Source organism: Alosa sapidissima, chromosome 5 (assembly GCF_018492685.1).
Source record: "Alosa sapidissima isolate fAloSap1 chromosome 5, fAloSap1.pri, whole genome shotgun sequence".
NCBI classification, from domain to species: Eukaryota; Metazoa; Chordata; class Actinopteri; order Clupeiformes; family Clupeidae; genus Alosa; species Alosa sapidissima.
In genome coordinates this window covers 6957876-6962875 of record NC_055961.1, presented here as the reverse complement: position 1 = coordinate 6962875, position 5000 = coordinate 6957876, and the positions used below count along the sequence as shown (strand labels likewise).

The following is a 5000-nucleotide window of genomic DNA, read 5'->3' as shown; positions in this document are numbered from 1 at the left end:
TTCGCTTACAAATGCCAATCCAATCCTAATGTAACAGCGTTTAGCTGTAAAGGCTAATTGCATAGACTTGCCTCATAGATACGTGCTAGCAACACATGCTAGCACACATTGATTTTAGCTTTGCAGTCCGAGGAGCTGCAAGTATGTGGGTTTGCTAATCACAACCCCAATATTGCTGCGCAGAGGTGAAAATAGCTCTAATGCTTACCAGATACAAATATAACATAGCACACAGATATCAAATAGCATTATAAGCTATAGGCTACTACACAACATTAATGCCATGTAATGTATCAGATATCAAATAGCACTAATACTAGATAGATGTAGATAGATCACATAGCACTCATATGATATTGATATTAAGGGAAACGGATACAGAAATCAATTAACACTGATGCTTATTCATTCTAAATGACAGACTGTGGAAATGTCCACACAAACACACAAACCTGCCTAGATGTGGATGAGTGTGCATTGACTGTTGGGTTCAGGTGATTGTTATGCAATGTGTGTGTGTGTGTGTGTGTGTGTGTGTGTGTTTGTGTTGCTAGTTTGTTTTAGAAATCTAGCGATGAGATCACTATTGAAGAGACCATCACTTTTGAAAAGATCACTATTGTCAAATCTGGCGAAGAAATCACTATTGTCAGTGTTTTAGAGAGTGAGAGAGAGAAATACTAAGTGAGTGAGATTGAGTTGATAGAGCTGTTGTCAGAGTTGATGCATGTGCATTTGTGTGTGTGTGTGTGTGCGCGTGTGTGCGCGCGTGTGTGTGTGTGTGTGTTTGACAGCGTCAGCTGTCATGAGGGAGGTTCTAGTCAGCACCTCACCCCACTAGCGATGACATCAGCAATTCCTCCTCTTTTCTTCAGTGCAGCAGATCTCTCTGTTTCTCCCTCTCTCTGTCTTTCTCTCTCTCTGTCTGTCTGTCTGTCTCTCTCTCTGCCTGTATACTTTCTGATTTTCTGACCGTATGGAGGGGTAATAGACTGGAGGATTCTCAATTTAGTGGACATGTTTAAAGCTTTAGTGGAATCAAGGGTCAGAGCGGAATATGTCTTCTTTCAAGTTTTGGACAACATTTTGTTATGGGAATAGTGTATTTAAACATGAACAGAAGTCTGATGATGACATCCCAATATTTAATTGGTCATTTTTGTTTTTATTGCTTTTGGTATGGTTTGACGGGGTGAGGCTACCTGGAAGCTTTCAAAGATGTTTTTGATCCATATAATGGTTCGAAATGTCTCCCTATTTATCTTGCGTACACATACTGTAAGCACATACCCACAGAAACACACACACAGAAACACACACACACACAGAAACACACACATGTCCATGTACACAAATACAAACACAGAAACACACACATGTGTGAGAGAAAGAGAGAGAGCAAGCTGCAGCTTTGCTCAGGTATGCGTTTACTTGCATGGGTGTGTGTATGTGTGTGTGTGTGTGTGTGTGTGTGTGTGTGTGTGTGTGTGTGCTCAGGTATGCGTTTACTTGCATGGGTGTGAACAGGGTGGTTTTGCCTGTGTTTCTCTATGTTCCTGAATAGACAAGCTAGCACATGCTGTGTGTGTGTGTGTGTGTGTGTGTGTGTGTGTGTGTGTGTGTGTGTGTGTGTGTGTGTGTGACCATCTACGTACTTGTGTTCGGTGTGTCTTTGCTTAGTACTCTATGCATTTTGCAGGCAAGGAAGAAAGTGTGTAGATGAGCCCTTACATTTGTCTGTGTGTGTGTGTGTGTGTGAAGGGGGTGGTATTGTGTGATATACAGTAGAGAGAAAATAAACAGACACAGATACACACACACACACACACACACACACACACACACACACATAGATACCTATATGTACACACACACACACACACACACACACTTACACACTAACCCTAATCCTCTGTGTTATGTAATGTGCTTTAGAATGAAGTGGGATGGTGTTTCCTGCATCCTCATGTATGATAAAGGTAGTGAAGCATACTGTACTTTACGAGAAAAAACACACACACACACACACACACACACACACACACACACACACACACACTTGCATTACAGAGACACACACATACACTTACACTATGAGCATTTTGACATACTCTGGCAGGGCAGAAGCATAGTGCTTTTGCACTGTTGTGACTTGATGCCACCTCATGAGTGTGTGTGATTAGCCTGCGGATACTGGAATGTGTGTGTAGTTAAGCATCTCACATTCCCAGAGGGCAGGCTGGCGGTTGTGTGTGTGTGTGTGCGTGTGTGTGTGTGCGCATGTGTGTGTGCACGTGTGTGTGTGTGCGTGTGTGTGTGTGTGAGTGTGGGGGGGGGGGTTGTGTGTGTGTGTGTGTGAGCGCATGTGTGTTTGTGTGCATGTGTGTGTGTGCGTGTGTGTGTGTGCGTGTGTGTGTGTGTGTGTTGGGGGGGGGGGGGGGGGGGGGTTGTGTGTGTGGGGGGGGGGGGGGTTTGTGTGTGTGTGAGTGTGTGTTGGTGTGTGTGTGAGTGTGTGTTGGTGTATGTGTAGCATCATCCTTGCTTCACCTCCAATCATCTTCCATTCCCAGAAGGATGTGTGTTTGTGTGTGTGTGTGTGTGTGTGTGTGTGTGTGTGTGTGTGTGTGTGTGTGTGTGTGTGTGCTCATCACAGAGCAGCAGGGGAGAACCCTGGCCAACGTAATCTGCAGATTAGAGCTGTAATCCTGCCTGGACAGGGACACACACTTACACGGATGCATACACTCTCACACACACTCGCGTGTACACACACATTCAACCATCTGCATACATACACACACACACAGAGACACACACACACACACACACACACACACACACACACACACACACACATAATATCTCTCACTTGATCTTTCTGTTATATTTCCTCGAAACAAACCCAAACCCTCACTGTCTGTGTGGAGAGAACCGAACTAGACACCACACACAGGTCTGGTTAGAGATCTCTATGGAACTGGCACCACAAACGGGCCTCGTTAGAGATCTCAGTGGAACTCACAGGCTCCAAAAATGGGCCTGTAGACAGATCTTAGTAGAACTGGACAGACCTAGATTTGGTGGAACCATAGGGAGAGAGAGAGAGAGAGAGAGAGAGAGAAAGAGACAGAGAGAGGGAGAGAGAGTGTGAGTGTGTGTGCTCACTGATGGACAGAATGACACAGATGGCTCTGTGTTCAGTATCTGAGTTACTATGGAGACAACCTTGGTGATGTGCCTTCTGACAGGACTGAAGCATCTCTGTCTGTTTCACAAAGACACACACACACACACACACACACACACACACACACACACACACACACACACACACACTCACAGAGCTAAATGCAACAGGCTTGCAATCCACAGCTCTGTGAGTGTGTGTGTGTGTGTGTGTGTGTGTGTGTGTGTGTGTGTGTGTGTGTGTGTGTGTGTGTCTGTATATGTGTGTGTCTGTATATGTGTGTGTGTGTGAGAGAGGGAGTGTGTGATTGTGAGTGTGTGTGTGTGTGTGTGTGTGTCTGATGATTATCTCAGCCTGGATGGTTTGAGGTGTTATATTATAGCATATAGGACTCAAGGACTCTCTGATCACATGCACTCATCTGACACTGATATGCAGTCAGTTCCGTAGGTCCATCTGAAAGCAGCCATGTTTGATTTGCCCACACCATCACAGCTATGGATTATATATACCCACACCATCACAGCTATAGATTATGCCCACACCATCACAGCCATAGATTATGCCCACACCATCACAGGTATAGATTATGCCTACACCATCACAGCTATAGATTATATATACCCACACCATCACAGCTATAGATTATACCCACACCATCACAGCTATGGATTATATATGCCCACACCATCACAGCTATGGATTATATATACCCACACCATCACAGCTATAGATTATGCCCACACCATCACAGCTATAGATTATGCCCACACCATCACAGCTATAGATTAATATAAATACCCACACAATCACAGCTATAGATTATGCCCACACCATCACAGCTATAGATTATATATACCCACACCATCACAGTCACACACACACACACACACACACACACACACACACACACACACACACACACACACACACACCAACTTTCACTCTCCCTCATACACATACAGACATCCACAGTACTGGCAGATCTGGAATAGCACACAGGGCCGGATGTACAGAGAAAGCGCTAATACCGAGTTTTTATGCGCAGAAAGCGAACGCTTTGCTTTGCCATATTGCGGGGAATTTACTAAGCTGTCACTTCATTACGTAAACAGCGCTCATCACTGGCCGTCCCCACCCCCTCTACAACACTAATTGCGTGCCCACAGCTGAACCACAAGCGCAGTTGAATAGAGTTAACCAATTGCGACATTAAAAAGAATCTTAGTTTAGCGATCATACATGATAATAAGATGTCAACGAGCAGCGACATACAGAGTAGGCCTAGTAGTTCTATACCCTGTAAATCCAGAGTTCTCGCAAGAGCACAATGGAATTGTCTCTGCGAGACACTCTGGCAATGAGCAATGATGCACGTTACTTTTACCCCTTGCATCCCGTGGAACCAATCAAATCGTATCTGATATAGGCGGGCCAGAGGCGAGCTAAACTGATGACGACAGCGCTGCAACGTTGGAAACATTGGTCTAGTGTTATCCAATTGCGTGCAGTGAGATTTTCAAATGCATGCTTGGTGCCGCCCCTCGAGTTCGGCCATTAAATTGTTCGTGGCTAGACCCTTAATCTTTCTAGATTACCAGGGTCTGGATTTTCCAGGCTAGTAGTTCTACTAATGTACCTAAAAAATACTTGAACTATTTACTGCACGTAGACTGGGGCTATGACTTAAAACCCTAGTCTAGCAGATACATACTGTATGGCGGAATACCTAATCAATCGCTATTACTGTAGCACTTCTACCCCCATGTGTTTGCGCGATACTCCCACTTTCCCCTGACCCTCCAATGAATAC

General features: G+C 44.8%; 1 protein-coding gene and 1 long non-coding RNA gene across 2 annotated transcripts in view; one reads left to right on the top strand and one right to left on the bottom strand.

The window, feature by feature from the left end:
• Nucleotides 1-5000, top strand: part of ppm1e (protein phosphatase, Mg2+/Mn2+ dependent, 1E) — a 43531-nt gene that overhangs the window by 17428 nt on the left and 21103 nt on the right.
• Nucleotides 4459-4966, bottom strand: LOC121708782. Its single transcript, XR_006031758.1, has 3 exons — nt 4827-4966; nt 4539-4541; nt 4459-4487 (listed from the first exon to the last, which is right to left on the bottom strand). It is a non-coding gene; the product is annotated as an uncharacterized LOC121708782 (long non-coding RNA).